Source organism: Podarcis filfolensis (genome assembly GCF_964270895.1).
Source record: "Podarcis filfolensis genome assembly, chromosome: 10".
Lineage (NCBI taxonomy): Eukaryota > Metazoa > Chordata > Lepidosauria > Squamata > Lacertidae > Podarcis > Podarcis filfolensis.
In genome coordinates this window covers 34,934,809-34,954,962 of record NC_139612.1, presented here as the reverse complement: position 1 = coordinate 34,954,962, position 20,154 = coordinate 34,934,809, and the positions used below count along the sequence as shown (strand labels likewise).

The following is a 20,154-nucleotide window of genomic DNA, read 5'->3' as shown; positions in this document are numbered from 1 at the left end:
GCCCATTTCACAAACACACTGTTTCCACAATGCAGCAGTGGGAATTTGCTGAAAACTCTATGAGGTCTTAAGCTAAAAACCATGATCCTGAGGCAATACTATCATCTACACATTTTCAGATCACTTTGCATCCCAATTGTTCATCCATATCAGGGGTTGGGAACCTCTTTCAGCCAATGGGCTGCATTCCTTCTGGGCAAGCTTCTGATAGGAATACACCTGTGTGTGAATAGGGTCAGAGTAAAGGGGGGGCATTTAACGTAAATCATACCTTTGTACAGCAGGCTGCTTTCTACACACAGCTCTCTCTATCTTCCATCCAGGAGGGTAAGAGGCATTGTTGGAGTTCAAAGACATATTCCAGCTAAGCAAAAACTCTCAAGTGGGATATGAAGCAAGGCAAAGGAGGAGAGTGGTCTTGGGCTTGAGGTTCCCTATACCTGATCCATGCGATGACTGCCTATGCAAGTCTCCTTTCCCAAAATTGTCTTGGAAGCTGATCATATGTGCAGTCGTACCTTGGTTGTTGAACTTAATCCGTTCTGGGAGTCCGTCTGACTCCTGAAACAGTTCTAAAACCAAGGCGCGGCTTCCAATTGGCTGCAGGAGTTTCCTGCACTCAATCGGAAGCCTCAGAAGCTGCATCGGATAGTCAGCTTCCGATAAGCATTCGCAAACCAGAACACTCACTTCTGGGTTTGCGGTGTTCAGGAGCCAAAAAGTCTGAGTACGAAGGCATTTGACAACCAAGGTACAACTGTATTGAGAATTGAGATCTGAATAAGATATCTTGCCCTTGTTGCAGTGTGAAATACAGTATTCCCCAGCACCATCAACATGCACCTTTCTGGTTCACAGGCACCATGGATAACAATAACAATAACAATAACAATAACAATAACAATAACAATAACAATAACAACAATAACAACACATTATTTATATGCATCTGACTGGGTTGTCCCAGGCACTTTGGGCAGCTTCCCAATTAAAACATCAAACACAGTAAAACATTAAACATTCAAAACTTCCTTATATAGGGTTGCCTTCAGATGTCTTATAAAAGTCAGATCGTTGTTTATTTCCTTGACACCTGATTGGAGGGCATTCCATAGGGAAGGTGTGAGTACTGAGAAGGTCCTCTACCTGGTTCCCTGTAACCTCATTTCTCACAATAAGGGAACCACCAGAAGGCCCTTGGAGCTGGATTTCAGTGTCTGGGCTGAACGATGCAGGTGGAGACGCTCCTTCAGGTATACAATGGCAAGCACCAGCTAAACATCAAAGCAATTGTAGGATTTTCCAATTTCTGCTCCACTTGCCAGGAATACACTGTCATGCAATGTATGAAAAATAAGTAAAGGTACCCCCAGAAAACAGAAATATGATTTGCCATTTCTTTTATTTTGTGGCTTCCTAACCAATATTATTGCACCAAATCATCCTAGTTGAGAAAACACTAATGATATGTCCCTATGTGGTGCAGCACAGATACATTGCATGGATTATCTTGGTTTTTTATCTAAGAGGATTATAGGATAAATGAATAAAATGTCCACTCCAGTGAAATGAAATTGAGTTTTAAGAGAGGGCAGAAATTGCTTACCAGACTAATTTCTTATATTGGTAAAAGAAAGAACAGACTGCTCAAGGAAAAGAAGCAAATATACAATATTCAGTTTCAGAAGGCACTGAGAACAAACTTACTGTTTACAATGTGGATTCTGATGCCTCCTCTCTTTTTCTGTCAGAAGTCCACGTTTCTGTAAGGGGAGAAAAGGATACCATGACAATGTGTTTTAAAAATAAGATCAGAGTATTCTGGAATATAGCTATATTAGATCTACTATCTTTGACCTGATATAGCCATGACAGAAAACCCCAGATTCAATCCCCAAGCATCTCCAGGTACAGCTGGGCACATCCCCATCTATAACCCTTGAAAGCTGCTGCCAGTTAGTGTAGGCAATACTGGTATAGATGTAAAAAGATAAAGGTAAAGGGACCCCTGACCATTAGGTCCAGTTGTGACCGACTCTGGGGTTGCGGCGCTCATCTCGCTTTATTGGCCGAGGGAGCCGGCATACAGCTTCCGGGTCATGTGGCCAGCATGACTAAGCCGCTTCTGGCGAACCAGAGCAGCACACGGAAACGCCGTTTACCTTCCCGCTAAAGCGGTATCTATTTATCTACTTGCACTTTGACGTGCTTTCGAACTGCTAGGTTGGGAGGAGCAGGGACCGAGCGACGGGAGCTCACCCCATCGTGGGGATTCGAACTGCTGACCTTTTGATCGGCAAGTCCTAGGCTCTGTGGTTTAACCCACAGTGCCACCTGTGTACCAATGGTCTAACTCAGTGTCAGGCAGTTGAGTGAGAAGCAGGTTGAACTGGAAGTTGTAAGAAGATAGAACCTGAAGGACTGAGAGTCCTCTGTTGACTAGGCAAGGGTAACTAACTAGGCCCCTACTTTTCATACAAAGCCTGGCCAATCCTGATGCTACATACTGGCTGCCAATCCTGATGTTGTTTACCTCTATTTCCCTTTGATGCTTCAATTGGGCGCTGGAGGTTAAGACTTATAGTCCTAGGTCAATCCCAATTTTAGACTATTAAATTACCACAAAGCCTGGAGCTGTTTTTATAGGTTGTGTGGAGTATGTGATTTTTAAAAACAGCACTGTCCCCCATGTGTTAATATCACAAATCATTGCACTATGAGAACTGTTCATTGTTCTCAATATCACAGTATGCGAAGATAGCTGCTAAATTTCCCATGTCAATGCTGCTTGTGAAAACTGGGTGTAAGGCTATAGCTGGAAGGAAGCAAAAAATGCTAAGACAAAACTTGGCGAGATTGGATGGCAGATCAACATGCAACAGGGTACATACTCCTCCATGTATGAGGGAGATATTCCCTACAGGACATGGAAGTAGGAATGATGCAACAGAGTTTCTCACTGATAAATTTTAAGAACATGAGATCACAAGAACCTATCTAGCCTAGCGACCTGTTTTCACACTGGCCAACCAGATGCCCCAATCGGAAGCCCACAAGCAAAACCAGAGTGTAACAGCAGTCTCCCCACTTGTGATTCCCCTCTTGGCATTCAGAGGCATACCGCCTATCACAGTGAAAGTAGAACATTAGCAATTATGGCTGGTAGCTACAGATAAGACTGATCCTCCACGAATTTGTCTAATCCTGCTATAAAGCCATCCAAAGTGGACAGCCACCACCACATCTCGCAGGAGAGATTTTTACAGTGTGACAAAGTGCTGCGAATTGCACTCGTTAATATACGTGACTGAAAATGCGTTGTCACAAAAATAACACAGATGTTGATAAGATAAATAAATAGATAAATCAGTCAGTCAATCAATCAATCACCGCTAATTGAGTTGGATTCAGATTTTGCCTTCCACATATGGAAAAGCTACTTCCTTCCACAGAAGGCTTTTGACTCAGAAGTGGGATCTTGCTAGGAGTGTGAGTGGGTGTGGAGTGAATTTTGCTGATCTCCCTCCCCCCCCCACCCCCAGTACCATCTCTTGCACAGTTTTAGGACACTGTGTGGGAGGTGATGCTGAGAGAGAAGGGAAATAAGTACAACTCCTCTCAGAGGATGCTTCTGCCAGCAGAAACAATGTCTAGATCCAAGTCATTAGCTAATTTTGTAGAAAGCCTGTTATTGATTATTTACCAATCTATACCCTGCCTTTCAAGTTCTCTGTGGCAGGAGTCATCAACATTTTTAGATCAATGGCCACATCTAAAATTTTGAAAAAGCGCAGGTCACAAAATGACTGTCATATCTAAAAGTGAAGAGGCAAAACCACAAAATAGTCCTTGCATGTTCCCTCTCCCCCTGCCCTCAAGGAAAAAAGGGAAACCTATATCAGCCACCACTGTGCTCACTCACAGAGAGAAACTTTGCATTTCTCCACTGTTCATAATGAAAGGTATGTGTGTGTGTGTGTGTGTGTGTGTCCAGTCCTGGCACCCATGAAACATGGACATGTCTCATGGAGTTTGTTCAAAGCCTGGGAGGATATTTACTGATATGGCAGGAGCCAATAAGAGCCCCTGTTGATTTTTCTTCTTACTCATTTTTTAAAGAACTGACATTGTTATTATTACAACTGAGGGTAAGACAGAAGGAGAGATGTGGGAAAGGCTAGGAAGGGGAATGTCTTCTCTGTATAAAATGGAGAAACCTTTTTGATTACATATTAGCAACAACAGTGTGGAATAGGAATGCTGAAAATGAATGTACATAAATGCAAGTACAGTGGCATAAATCTGCTTATATACTTCCTAGCAGTTACTTCTAGAATTTTACATATATAAATGAAGAAATCAAACAAGAAAAATGAGAAATGATTCGGCAAAGGAAGATGCAACATTATTTTACAGAACAAAAACCCATTTGCGTTATATGTCTTAGTCTTAAACAAAGAATATTTTATATAATGTGCTGGAACATTAACTCACTCATCCATGGCTATGGATCCTGTGGGTTCGAGCATGGGGAACGTGCTCTTGTAATGACGACTGCATTTCCCAGCTGCTGTTACAGCATCTGTCAACTAGTCCTGCAAGATCTGGTTTTCATTTCAATATTGTTTCAGAGGAAACAGTTATTATTATTATTTTAAAAATCAAAATCCATTAGCAAAACCAATAGAATAAAATGATTTTAGCTATGACAGATTGCATTTTGCAATAATACTTCTGAGCATATTCTGTACATTTTTTATAAATGGTATCTGGAAAAGATTCCCTTGAGACCCTGAAGCAATCATGTAAATAATGTGCATCTTCTATTTAATTTACTTGGAGGAATCAGTGGGGCGAGGGAGGGAATTCACAGAGATTTGATCTGGGAGATGCTTGAAGAGTGTCCCTGACACAGACAAACACTGCTCAAAGAGCCAAACAACAGCTGAACTAGAAAGACAAGGTGGTAGGTCTAATACACTATCAGATCTGTTGCAACTGGAATAACAGATGACAAATAATATGGAATTTTACATAAAGCATGAAGCATCAAACAAGATACCCAACAATAACACAGAGACAAAATTCCCTTTGCATCTATCCACACTCATTGGAGAACATCCAAGCTTTTGTCTTGATTACAAAGTGGGGCTGCCCTACCTACTGTTCTTCTCCATTCATGCAGAAGTCTAATACAACAACAGGTGTGTATTTTAAGAAGTTGGAGGATCAGATCCTTCCAAACACCAACACTCAACATGGGCTGAAGGTGATATGTTCCACATATGTTCCTTCCCCAGGAAGGGAGAGGACAAGCCTCCACAGGTTGCTAGCCAGTGGCAGGCATGGTCAAGTGACAGTAGGCACTGCCGAAACAGGTACTGCCACCTCACAATGCCCACTCACCTTCATAACAACATGCGCACACACACTTATGCAGACAATCATGCAGACACTTGCACACGCACTCACCACCCATATGGTGCAGAAACGTTTGTCTCTGAAGGGCAGAGATGGTGATTTCATTCCCATTGTTGTACTGGGCTGGAGGAAGAAGTTCCTCTCCTCCCAGCCCAATGCAAGTGGGAAATCACTGTCTCTGCTCTTCAGAGAATACTGTTAAATGCCACCCCAGTTTCCAATCAGTGAGAGACTCCAGGGTTTCCAGTGCTTACCCTGGGTTTGGTTTCCTTGGAATGAAGGAATATACAATTTTATTTACACATACAGTAGAACCTCTAATTACAACTGCCTCAGGTTACAAACACTTCAGGTTACAAACTCCGCTAACCTGGAAGAGTTACCTAGAGTTGAGAATTTGCCCCAGGATGAGAACAGAAATCATGTGCCGGAGGCGCAGCGGCAGCAAAAGGCCCCATTAGCGAAAGCAAGCCTCTAGTTAAGAACAGTTTCAGGTTAAGAACGGACCTCTGGAACGAATTAAGTTCGTAACTAGAGGTACCACTGTATATACAACCTGAGCATAATATGAGGGAGTAGGGCTCAGAACATTAAGACTCCAACAGATCTTGCTTCCCCATTTGGTTGCCAAGGGAGCCTCAAAGTCTAGCACAGAGGTAAACACACACACACACACACACACACACACACACAGACCTCTCTCTCTTTCTCTCTCTCTCTCTCTCTCTCTCTCTCTCTCACACACACACATACAACTCTGGCTACTGTTCTCCTACACAGTAGCTAGGGGAAGAGAGAAAGGCCCACCCTTTTGTCTTGTGGCATAGAGCAACTTCTTTGGTGATGCTAATTATGGTGCTTAACCAGCTAGCCAAAGTCATTACCTTAACAGAGGAACTGGTTCAGCAAGCTTGTTCTTATACATTCTACTCCCACAGATAAAGGATCCCAATAACTCGAAGAGACTTGGGGCATCATCCAGACTGACCCACCCCAACTCACAACAATACAGTCTTTCAAGAGCAGAGACAATATTCCTGCCCCTATCACTGTAATGGAGGGTAAAACTCAATGGCTCTTACCATTAGAGCTTTCTGTCTGAAGAGCAGAAGCAGCAAATGTGTTGCCATGGCAACACAATTCCAAATACCAGGAATCAAAAGCGCAAATTATTGATTGGCCGAGGTGGTCTCTTTTGGATATTCTCTTGCTAAGAAACCAAACCTCATGCTTACTGAAATAGGGGAAGCAAACAACTGCCTCAACACTTCGAAGAAAAACTGGGCTGGGCAGAGAGGAACATCTCCTCTCAGCTAAGCACCTTGATTAGATAGAAGATGCTTTGCAAAGTTGGCTTTTCCTGACCTTGCAAATGCACTTCTTTTTCTTGTGTGCTGCCTCTGCTGGGAGGCTGATGGTACTCAGAAAACAGGAATGTGCAAGAGAAAAGGGCACATTTGCATGGGGGCTGGTGGGCCACTTTCGACGACTTCCCAGGCCTGATTCAGCCTGTGGGCTCACCACCCCTGCATTACAACACATCATAATTATATTATATAAATGTGAACATATGATATATAATGCATGTCGTAGCAGAGCCAAATTACTGCTTTTAATACAAATTTATGATTTATATCAAATCCAAAGCAGTTTGAAGTTGCAATCCTATGCACATATACCTAGGAGCAAGTCCATTAAGCAAAGTGGGAATTCTGAGTTAAGAGTGCATAGGATTGTGCACACTTAAATGCACAATCAATCTTAAATCAATACACCATCATCTGTTTGTTTTTCCCAGCAACACATTCTTTCATACTAAATATTGATTTGTTAGCAAAGTATATCATCAACTAAAAAAACAACAACTAAAAAAATAAAACCTTGGCTGCTCTGTAACTTTAACACCCTTAACTATATTCAAATCCTACATAGATGTAAGGTGCCTTGCAACCATGAGCAATGATTTTAACAGCATCTCAAATCAACTGCAGCACAGATCTGTGGATTACTTTGGCACACAGGAGTTTAAAGCACACACTGTGAATCCCTATACAACCGCCACTTAAAACACTGCCCAGGCCCAGATAGATTGCTATGGCAACAAAATCCCAAATACCGGGCTGGTAAGTAACAAAAATGTAAATTATTGATGGACTCCGAGTTGTCTCTCTTGGACACTCTCCTACTGAGAAACCAAACCTTATGCTTACTACCACAGAGGGAAGGTTGATAACACAATTTCCTCAGCACACTGAGCACTTAATCCGGAGGGATTTCATTAAATCTTGCGGTTTAAATTTTTATTCTTGGAGCAGCAGTCAGCAAGCAGAGATTACAGTCAAAATGCCACCATTCAGGTCACCGCTCCCTGAACTCAGGAATTTGCTGTTAACATGACAAGAAACTAAAATTTAAAAGCACCTGAGGGGTCTAAATAGCTTTCATCTTGGGCTTTGATGACAACATTAGCCACAATAGCAGTTGTGGTCAGCAGCAGACAGAAGGGAAGTAAAATACTGATACACAGTATTTTGTAGTACAGTGCCACAAAGGATGCAAGGGAGAGAAAGAAAATGCAGGGACAATTTAGAGGACTCGTGCTTTCCTTGCAAAAGGTCCCAAGTATAATCCCTGGCATCTGCAGGTAGGGCTGAGAACTACCCCTTTCTGAAAATCTAAAGAGCTGCTGCTACTAACTTAAGTAGTGTGAACAATACTATGTTAGATACTTGACACCGTCTAATAATAATAATAATAATAATAATAATAATAATAATAATAATTTATTATTTATACCCCGCCCATCTGGCTGGGCTTCCCCAGCCACTCTGGGCGGCTTCCAAAAAAATATAAAAATACTATAATACATCAAACATTAAAAGCTTCCCTAAACAGGGCAAAAGCAAAAGAGAGTAGAAAGCAGGACAACATGGTTTCTGTCCACTTCAGATCAGGTGATGAGAGAATTGTTTTGATTATTAAGACCATTGCTTCTGAGAAAACCAAAATGCTCAAGGACAGAAAACAGAATGACAAAATCCCAAGAAGAAATTAGTATATTAAAAAAGGGGACGGGGGAATCAAAACGGAAAGAGCTTCCCAGAATATCCAAACCTAACCTCAAGGTTCTGAATCTGGTCTAAACAGCTGAGGTGGCTAAGCTTGTAAATATTGTTAATAAATAAAACCATTTAAACAACAGTGGAACATCCTTCTTACTCTTCTCTTTGCTTCATCTATGATGTATCAACTGGAATATGGACCATGGAATATGCTCTGTATGCAGAAGATCCCAGGTTCAATTCCTGACATCTGGGAGAGATTCCTTTCTGAAAACCTGGAGAGCTGCTGCCAGTCGGTGTAGGTAATACTGACCTAGATGGCTCAATGGTCTGACTCCGTATAAGACAGCTTCTGTTGTTCCTATGAGCTACTGCACTATTTCTGAAATATCTGAATCAACCACATCAACTGAGAGCAAATCCCTTCTTTCTACTTAGGCCACAGTTGCCACCAAGTTAGATGTTAACATTGTTTTAGCAACAGAAGATGATAGCATGCTATTCTGTTTCTTTTCACCTTTATTTCAGAGATTTAAATGTTAGCTACCTTATTTTGCAGACAGAACACACATAACATTGTCAAGGACAAGAATTCTGGGAGGCTTCTAGCTCCCCTTGGCTCAGGTTGATGGATTTACAGCCCTCTACAATTTCTGTTTCATTCTCAGTTTGATCCCATGTCAAAAGAGCACATCATTTGACAACGTACTACTCTGATAACTGAACCATGACAACGCTTGGCTCAGTATCATAACTCCTTGATCAATAAACAATCACAGGAATCAGTGGGCATCACAAGACTCTCTTTTCAGGAGAGAAAACTGTTAATTACTTCACTGTGACACTTTTATTTACCCACAAAATCATTCTCTCTTACAGCACTTCAGCTGAAAGCAAATACACTGCATAGACAACAAGTAGACCAAAGCGTTGCAAACCATCCTTTGAAGCAGAAATCAAGAGAGGACTCTACATTTGCACAAAGACCTTTTTATATTGGGTCCTCGAACAGATATCCAAAGCCTCCTTTTATCCTGACATTCAAAACTATAGCTCCAATTCCATATACTTCCTAGTATCCAGATGTTATGATTTTCAAAGGAAGGTGAGATGACTGTAAGTCAATTACTGGTGAGGCAGTTTAATCCATGTTACGCACGGAGACAGTGTCTTTATGGCACTCTTCAGGCAACAGTAGAAAATGGCACTCAGTAGAAACAGACACACAGAGAGAGCAGGAAGGGGATATACTCAAAAACTAATTTCAACAATGATAAAAAATATGCCAAGAAATATATGTCCAAAAATCTGGAAGTTCACACTTGAAAAACATTAAGTTAATTCATTATATTGGACCCATTGTGCTATTAGTTGGTAATGTAAAGGGTTGGAATGAGTATTCAAATTTGGAACATGTATTTTGCTAAACCATGTTTGGGAATGCCCTGCCTTCGTGTGACTTTAATTCAATGGAGGGGTGAGTGCCTGCCTCTGCTGCCTGTCCTGTTCCCCCTTGTGTTGTGTGTTGAGGCTCTTCCCCCACTCCTCACCTGCAGGTCTGGGAACCCTGATCATGGCCAAAGAGGAGTCTCCCCTCTGCAGACATCCCCACCCAATATAGGCCAAAATAGCACTTTAATGGCAACTAAGTTGTGTATTAACTCTTAATGGGAGAATTATCTTTTCCTTCAAGATGTTTCATTTCTGGGGATTTGGGGTATGTCAACAATTAAGGAAATAACCAGTGGTATCAGGGTATGACAATGGTAACAGGGTATGCCAGTTTTGTGACAAAGTGGTTGAAAAGGATATTTGAAAGACGTTTATAATGATATTATTAGCATTCTCATTTATTTGATTTATTATCTTACACAGACATATATTGTAATAAGTGTTTCAAAACACACTAGGTTAAAATAACTTTCAGTAAGCTAAAACAATCTGAAGGAAGATTACAGTTGCTAGTGAGCCTTCATGAAATGTACCCAGTACAAATCCTGATACCCTGCCTTGGTTAGATTATGGGGAAAATGTTTTTATAACACTGTAAATCTGGCAATTCAAGGTATTAACTTTTATAAAACTATTAATGAGCAACAGTTAACACAAGACCTGACAACTTCATTTTGATCCCCATAAAACAAATTAATGTTAACATCACTTAAATGTCACTATGTATTTTACAGACATAAATTAATCCAAAATTCTGACAAGAATGGCTATAAATAAAGCTGGCTACTCTCCTTTTACTGTTTCATAACATGCAACAATAAAATATTACATGACCCCCCCTTTTACCCTTCTAAAATATAATGCTGCATTACTATATGTTAAACCATTTGAGTTGAAATAAATTACAGAATTGAAATCATAACTATTCAGACACTCATGCTTTCATCCCTCATCCATTCTCACTTCTGGCTTTCCTGACTGGTCCATTCTATACACTGAACTTTTGCACATTTGATATGGTCATATGTATACAGTCTGTCTTACATTTAAACGATACTACTTTGACCAGTGTATACTAATTTGCATGTATACTAATTTGGTGAGTGTGAAAAAGCTCGATATCTAGTTGTTTTATCCGGAAGAAGCTACAGCAAGTACAATGGCTTTTGAAATTCCGCTAATCTTTCCTGCTGACAAAAGTCTGATCTTAAATACTTTTCAACAACAAAGCATTAACGTAGGCCAACAATTCACCCATGAAACTCTGTAATAGGTAGTCACTCAGCAATGTAATCATGTGGCTGAGTTGTTTTCATAGAGCCCTGTTATATTCCACCAAGGACAACACTGGTTCCTTTAATATAGAATATCCCTCTAGCTTCATCATCTTTGATGTCTCTTATTGCAAACCCAGGTCATTGAGCCTCAACTTCCACAGCTGCCACCATCATGAACCACCATAGGTAGGATTGGCAGCAACAGCAGCAAAGATGTTCTGTGCTTATCCTGTTAATCATGTTACTCTGAATGTCCTACTTTTATATCTGACTTTCTTCAGTAATGTTTTATTTTGGATTGTTTTATATGATGTTTTAATGTAGGTTGTAAACTGCTTTGAGATTCTTTTCTTGAAAATACAAAGCAGTATAGAAATAAAATGAATAATAATAATAATAATAATAATTCAAAATAAAGCTATTAAGAATAAAAGGAAATAAGCTAAGTGGCTTACAGCAAAACACAACCATCAAAACTAGTTTACAGGTACTATCTATGGGGCTGTGACGAAACACCTTTAAATCAGAATATACACACTCCAAAGGTAAATTATTCCATAGCATGGTGGATTCTCAATTGGTTCCAGAGAGTTAGGCCACGTGGCCTCATGCAGAGAGCTTTGCATGTTATGAGATTGCTTTTGGTGCTGAGCACAAATTCCAGAACTAAGAATAACCTTCCTAAAGAGCCTTCTTAAAGAGCAAGATCTTAGGTTTTTTTACCTACGGGGTTACAGTTAGAGAGCCATGCTATATGCTTCATTCAACAGCAGCATCCAGTGTGAGGCGTGAGCTGCTAAACAAAGAGTGTGGGTGACACTTAGGGCAGAATCTGGTCCTTAAGGATTCTTCACCTTTGAAGTGAGTCACCACTTGGTTTAGGATGAACCACTGCAGCTTCTGTCTCACAGGCAATCCAGTTTAACGTGACTTCCCAAATTCTGCCTAATAGCGCAGACCAGCAATAAAACTGCTAGCACATTTGCAAAGCTAAGCAAGGTTCAGTCTGGATGGGGGGACTGTGTTGAGGTTCCTGCATTGCATGCGGTTGGACAAGATGACTCTTGGGGTACCTTGAACCCTTAGGGTACAATTCTATGATTCTATACATTTCAGCTAAGTAGTAAGTCCCATTGAGTTTAATGGGGCTTAGTCCCAGGTAATTGATTATAGGATTGTGGCCCCAGTATCTTGATCCTAGGTTTTCACTGCTAACTTCGTGGTATGAATATATTTTGCATGTTGGGACTAGTTAGGTGCCCAATTACTTCTTCTTTAATAGGAATTCCAAATCTTTGAGAAGTTGAGTGAAGACTCTTGTCATACCATAAGACCAACATGCAGAAATTTCAACGCAGCTAAGAACAAAGGCTTCCTAAAATTGTAAAAAGGAGACATTCTCAAGTTGTGTTTAGTATAAAATCCTCATCACTGACTAGGCATTACCAGAGGGCATCTAACAGGAGTGCTTCTTAAATGCTAATTAGCAATTAGCAACTTCAGTGCCAGATTCTATGCAGGCATGTCCCATATTTAACAAAATTCATACAAAGTCCCCCACCCCCCATATTAATATACATATGGCAAATATTTTGATTGTAATGGTTCCACTAATGAATCAAGTCTATTCAAAAGCATTTCTTAATCATTATGGGTGTGTTTAACTTAAACATTATTTAACCTTTCTCTGTATACTGGGATTATTTATTTATTTATTTACAGTATTAGGACCTTTAAAGCATACTTATTTATACCTAATTTTAGTCACCTTATAAGAACTACTGATTTGTACCCAAGTGACACACACAAGCAGACTAGAAACCCATTTCTTCTGTCTCCACTGATGTATGGAGTAATTTCCTCAGATGCCTTCATTGCAATTTGCAAACACATTAACCAAAGCTATAAAACAACAGCAATCGGCACTATCCATAACTGAGAAAAGCAGGAAAGAGAAATTTAGCAAATATAACTGATTTCTGTATTATCTAGAGGCTGGAATACACTCTACCTCAGCACAGAGAATCTGTTTCTCAAACGTCTCATTAATCTTTTTACTGGACAAAAATAAGGTTTTACAAGCCCAGCTCCATGCATTTGTCAATTCCAGGTAATAGCTTTTCAACTGGCCTGTGACTCTTCTCTCCATTTTGCAAACACACAAAATTGCTATGGGCAAACAGCAGCATGCACACAAACAAACAGACAGACAGGCACGTGTACAATATTCACTCCACATGTTCAAAGTCTTGCAGATCTTAAAGATCCTCTAAAGCAGCACACTGAATCAGCCTATTTATCCTTGTTTCTTCCCCTTGAATTTTATGTATACCTGTGGAAGTAAGTCCCATTTAATTCAATGCAGCTTACTTCTGAGTAGACATATACTCACGCTGCTTCCTTATACAATGTCTTCTTCCCTCATTTTTGCATCCAGCAGCTACATTCTCTTTTCCCTCCTCTGTTCCCTTGGTGTCGCTATTCAACTGAATTCAAGCTTAGCATTTACTGCCCCAAACACTGGTACTATATCCCTGGAGTGTTGGGACTTCCTGACTGGTTGTACATGTACATGTACATGTGTGTTGGGTAGTCAAGCAAAAAAGAGGCCAGGGTTCGTGCATCTTTAATAGTTTCAGACTTTCAGCTGAACTATTTTACCCAGCTTTCTACACAAATATTAAAGGTACACAAACTCTATCATTTCATCTGGCCAGCTTACACTGGTGTGATTTGAACTCCCCTAAATGCATTGGAAAATCTGGAGTAACAATGGCTTGATGCAATGCCTGGGGAGGTTCCAACAAGACATATGTCTTAGGCCTTGGTGGTTCTCAGGTACATGACATGTTCTAGAGAGAGTTGCACTACCCTTGAAAGAGCATATATGTTGTCAGTGCACTCACTGGAGGGGATCTTCAGTGTCTTACAGTGCCTTCTGACATCTTTGGCTGCTTCACAGCTATGCCACAGTGACACATGCCCTGGTAACTTCTCATCTTGCTAACTAACATTAGTGTTCTTTGTGGGGCTTCTTAGCTGCAGCTAGTACAAAATGTAGTGACTAGGTTGTTGAATGGCTCAGAGTATTAAGATATTCTTTCAAAATGCAGATTTTGAAAGAAGAGCACTGTGTGCTGATTGGCTAAAGAGCCAAATTCAATGTGCTAAATATTATTTGTTTGTTTACTAGTATGTTTTTATCCCACCTTTCCTCCATTGAGCTCAAATTGGTGTACCTGATTCTCCCCATTTACACTGTATCCTGTAATAAGGTTGTGAGATGGGTTAGGTTGAGGGACTAACTGGCCCGAGATAACCCAATAAGCTTCATGGTTGACTGGGGATTTGAAACTTGTTCTTCCTGATCATATTCTGACATTCCTAGCCATTCCTGGCTATTGACATATAAAGTCTTATACAATTAGACCTAAATACTTGAAGGAACATCTTCTGCCATAAGAGACCAATCTGAGTTCATCAGAAGAGAGGCCTGTCCGGTTGTGCTGCAGATTTGCTATATGGTAACCCAGGAAAGGGCCTTCTCTCTTTTGTGATTCCCCACCTGTATAACACTCCCAGCCCAGAGGTATTACTGGCAAGGGTCACTAATGCAGCACTCAAGAGTCACACCTGTGCCTGCAAAGGGCTTCCCTAGTCTCCACCTCTGGCACCCACAATGACACCCTCTGGCATTCTGTTGAAGCCAACAGAACAGGTTCCAGTGAGGATGGGGTACCCATGACAGCAGCTCCAGTTTGCAAACTATCCCCCAGACTCCCAAATGGTTGGTGACCTCTGAGCCAGCTTCTCTGCTGATTTACACTGCATTAATGTTTTGTATTTGTTTAATGTTTCACTTGATTTGTTTGATGTTTTAGCAGCCCCTGTTTTATGATTGTTACTGATGTGGTCTAACTCATTTTTTTTAAAAAATACCTTTTTCTGGGCTTGGCTTTATGATGAAAGGCAAGTTAGGAAAACATTGAAATAATTAAATATGTGCCATTTTAACCATCAAAAAGAGTGTGAGTTGCAAAGCCACATAGATTATGAGTATTTATTTCTGTCTGGGACTTCACTGAGCAGAGTTGTTGCTTTTTCCAGTACCTTTTAAATGCTTTTCAGATGTGTGTTAGGTAGAACAAGTGTACCTAAAAATTACAATTCAGCATCTTGCAAAAGGGGAAAGCATCTGATAAGGGTGGACTGAAGAGTGGAAGCCCTTCATTTTAATTTCTGTAAAAAGGAAATTTAAAATTGTGCATCAATAAATCACCAAGGGCACTTTCTGAAGTTGACTGTCATGTTTGACATTTATATTGCTGCAATAAATATCTTCAACTACAAAACACAACCATTTTAATGAATTTCTCCTATCATCCTTGGAGTATGCAGACATGCAGACAGTTCCCCCCTAATCTCAATTTCTCAGCAACATTGTATAGAGATAGTCTGCAAACTCAGACAGTGCAACACTTGGGACATTTTGTCCTGCTGGCCAAGTTAGGCTTCTTCTCTCCTTCAAAATGCAAGTCAGTGGCTACTGCAGCTATGTTTCCTGGCCCAGATTCACGCCATATATTGCGGCATTAAAATTGGTCGTTCTCAAAATCAAAGCAAAATAAAAATAAAAGGGAGGGCAGAACCCACCATCAGCTAACCAGAGACAGCTGGGCTTCTGATGCAGCAATCGCTTTGCTGCTCTATGCCAGTTCGTATTGTTATTCCCATGTTACAAGTGGGAGCTGCAACAAAGTCTTGTGGCATGAAGTGCTCGCTGTTCAGAATTCCATCCTCTCCATTGTGTTCCCATTGTCCCCAGTTTTGACCCCAGTCAGCATTCTGTGGCCACAGGCACACTCAAGTCTTCACTGCACTGTTTGGGAGCTCACCCCTGCACCCGCTTAAGTTTTACCTGCTAAAGATTGATAGTATTTATGTGAATTTTGGGGTTCCCCAAAGCCTGCTGATACCTCTCTGGCATGATGTTTTGGTTATGTGAGCAATGACACTCACAGCCTGAACATTAATGCTTGAAGTATTTATTTTAAACATTGATCCTCACATTTCAGTGGCAGTTCCGAAGGTGTTCACAGCTCAGTTGCCATAAAAGCAAACACAAAGAATGCACAAAATCAGTAACACACCCACAATAAAACAGCAGTACTCAATTAATCAAGAGTTTTCAGTTTCTAAAACAAAAACAAGAAACCAAATAGAATAAATTACAAATAATACAAAAGCAAGGCTTTTAGCAGCAGGTATGTCTTTATTTGTTCACAAATCATCTTTCATTTCCCAGTTCTAGGATGGGCCACATCAAAACCATAAAAGTAAAACATTGTGGGGAAAAACACAATGCAATAAAACAACAGAATAAAAGAGCAAGCAGCAATATAGGCCACTGATGGAATTTAAAATGTCTATGTGAATACAAGTGTGTGTTTTTTTGTCTGGTCCCTACAGGATAATGGTGTTCACACCAGATGAATATTTTTGGGTGGTGGTATTGCACATCTGAGGCACTAGAGCCAAATTGACCCCTTCCTTGTAGATGTCTATGCAGTATCTAGTGGGAAAGCTACACAGAGAACAGATTTAATCCATGGAGAGGTTGATATGGATTAGATTTATAATCCCTTTGGGTGGTACATAAATGCCAGGAAGAATAGAGACATCTAATTAAATTACGTTTATCAAGCAGGCAGGGGAAACAGTTTTTAGCTGACACATAAAAACAACCAAAGCAGAATTCCACCAGCTGAATGTAGTTCTGCTGCACCCAACTTTTCAACTCCACTGAGAATACTCCATCCCTGGTAGTCACCCACCTCAACTCTGAAGTTGACCTAGGCCTCTAACAGAGAGGGGGTTGTTCTTCACATAATTAAAGCTTTTAAGGTAAAAAACCAGTACAACTCTTTCATGCCTGGGAACAAACTGGTAGGCAGCGAAGTAATTTAAGTGTTGGCAATAAAAGTTCCCTCTCCCTTGTTCCAGTTAGCTGGTTCAAAACACAGCTGCAAAATGGTTGACATTTCTGGACAGTCTTCATAGACAATGTAGAGTGCATTACAGGCAACCCCTCACCCCACAGTTATGCAGGGGTTATGTTCCAGGTCAACAAAGCATGTGTAAGCTCACCTCACCACCATTCTGCCCCACCCTGTCCTGCCCTCTTCTGGTGCCCAAAATGGTGTGCACAGTTGCATGTGCATTGAACATGTGCAAAATGAGGAGTTGCCTGTACTGTAATCCAAGGGTAGCCAATGCAGATGTTGTTAGATTCCAGCTCCAAGTAGCCTTAGTCAACATAGCCAATGGTACTCCTACTGTAAACTAATCTGGATGGGCATGAATAATTGTGGACAGATTAGGTTCTTTTGAGAAGAGCTGTAGCCGGTGACTGAACTTGCTTAAAAATACTTTATGCTATGGAATACATTTCGACATACATATAGAGAGCTGGATTTAACACCATTCCAAAGCTGCTGAGTTGAGTTCTCAGGAGGTCTTTGCCAGAACATGCAATGTATAAATGTGGAAACATTTGTCTCCACAGGCATACATCCCTATGTGCATTGCCTCAATAATTTGGTGTTAAGGTTTGCAGGATGCTTTTACTTGATACAAAGCAAGCAGAATCATCTACACATTAGGGGACTTCATAAAACAGGTTCTCCAGTTGAACAAGATATTGTATTCAGGCAAATGCGAGTAGAACCCTCTGCCCTATAAAGTGCCTGATCACACAAGGCATTGTAACAGTGTTCAAGCAAACACGAGTAAAAACCCCACGCAGACCTTCACCACTCAACATGAGGAAAGTTGGGGCCACAGTGGGTAGACGCACATAGGGACACTGGGGGCAGGACTGGCACAGACACCCCTGCCTTCCATCCTTGGAGGCAATGTTTGCATGTTGCCTTAGGTCACAATAAACAGAACCTCAGTCTTATCTGGATATATCAGAAATAACAGTAAAACTTGTAAGAATAAAGGTCTAGAAAACCATCACTATATAATGCTATATTAGCAAAATAATTTAAATGTCTCAATACAGACAATAGTAATTTGTTCAGAATTGGAACAGAGCCAATTTAAATAAGCAGCCTTCCTCATTCTGCATTTCTATATTGGCTGCCTAGCCCCCAAACTGTGCACAGTCTGTGCATCATTAGAATACAAACAAATAATCTTAAAATAATAATGTCACTGTCTGTTGTATTTCTCTACTAGTCCCACAAGAAGCAACTTTTTCTGTCAATTGCACAGCAAGGAGACAAGGTATTACCCACCCAGCAGTATTCCATGCAGGGCTATTCATACAGCCTGCCAAAGAAATCCCAACTCCATATGCCAAGGGAACCCAAGCTCTGAGACAATTTTTTTTTAAAAGCTCCATGTCTACATACAAAATAACTTAACGAAGCCAAAGTTATGTATGTAAATATGTCTATTACGCATATGCATATACAAGTTCCTTATGAATGCCTCATGGGCTATGTAATACTTGTGCTTTTGCAGAATTTGGAAGATGTTTGGGAAAAGAAGTCATGACAAATGTAGAACAAGGGAAAAAGCAGGTTATAGGTGAACGAGAATAGGAGACCGTTGAGCAAGAAAAATAGAAGCCTCGTTCACAGGGGAGGAAATCTTTTGAGAAATTGGAGGTCAAGTTTCTGTATAGCAGGACTGAAAACTAACATTTTCCATGAAGAATTTGGCAGTATTCCTTATTCCTCATACCCTACTAAAACTATGTCTATATTCAACCAAGCTAAATGCATTCTTCACATTTACTACCCACTGATACCTCCTCTGTGTTCAATTTTAGAAACTAAGCTTCTTAGAGCAGGGATCTATCATCCCGTTATTCTGTTTATGTGCCATCCAACTAATGGAGCAAATTTATCATCATTGTCATCATCAGCATCATCATTGCTTACAAGGAGGTGCAAATTATTTCCTTCAATTGTATCAATATATCTCTACCACCTTACAGAACGTTTCATGAATCTGACAAAGTAGGCTGCAGACAAGGCTTCCTCAACTTCGGCCCTCCAGATGTTTTTGGCCTACAACTCCCATGATCCCTAGCTAGCAGGACCAGTGGTAAGGGATGATAGGAATTGTAGTCTGAAAACATCTGGAGGGCCGAGGTTGAGGAAGCCTGCTGTAGACCCTGAAATCACATTCCACAATAAATTTTCATCTTTAAGGTACACGTCACAGGTTAGTTTATAATTTTATTAATAACAATTAATCATAAAACCGAGATGCTCAACAATAATAGAAACACCATTTATCACGTACGGGGAATATCACATGTAGTAACAGATCACAGAAAGCAAGCAGCATGTTTTGCTATTATGTGGCATTAATGGATAGAGGAGTGTAAACCAAAGCAAAGGGCTAAACTGAATTTTATTAAGTACTAAATAAATATGCAGATGTCAGTCACCTGTTCATTGCACATTCATCCTGATTTGTTTGCCCAAAGTTTGTTGCAAGGCAAGGTGATGTCAGCTCTTCACTGAGAATTCATTCTGATTTATTTGAGGGGAGCTTAAATGATGTTGTGTCAAGCAACCATCCTAAACTGTCTAGTGCAGAGCTTTCCAAACTTCTCATGTTGGTGACACACATTTTAGACATGCATCATTTTGTGACACAGTAATTCAGTTTTACTAGCAAACTGGAGGTTAAACTAACCCCTTTCCAGCCCCAGGAGGAGCACGGGAAGCGTTCATGCGACACTCCTACACACTGCAGCTGACACACTAATGTGTCACAACACAGAGTTTGGAAAGCTCTGGTCTAGTGTGTTTTCCCATTTAAAAAATCCAATTTTTGGAGGAAGTGGGCTTTTTGCACAAGAGCACCAAATCAACTTTAATTGCATAACTTGAATTTCCCTGCATGTGATTGAAGCCCAT

The 20,154-nt window shown here is 40.5% G+C and overlaps 1 protein-coding gene across 4 annotated transcripts in view; it reads right to left on the bottom strand.

Annotated features, from left to right (window-relative positions):
* SYT1 (synaptotagmin 1) overlaps window positions 1-20,154 on the bottom strand; it is a 331,096-nt gene that overhangs the window by 206,577 nt on the left and 104,365 nt on the right. For all 4 annotated transcript variants that reach the window (XM_083573366.1, XM_083573363.1, XM_083573365.1 and 1 more), the window contains exon 2: window positions 1,708-1,763. The gene's annotated coding sequence lies outside the window, so the exon portion shown is untranslated. The remainder of the gene's footprint in view (window positions 1-1,707; window positions 1,764-20,154) is intronic.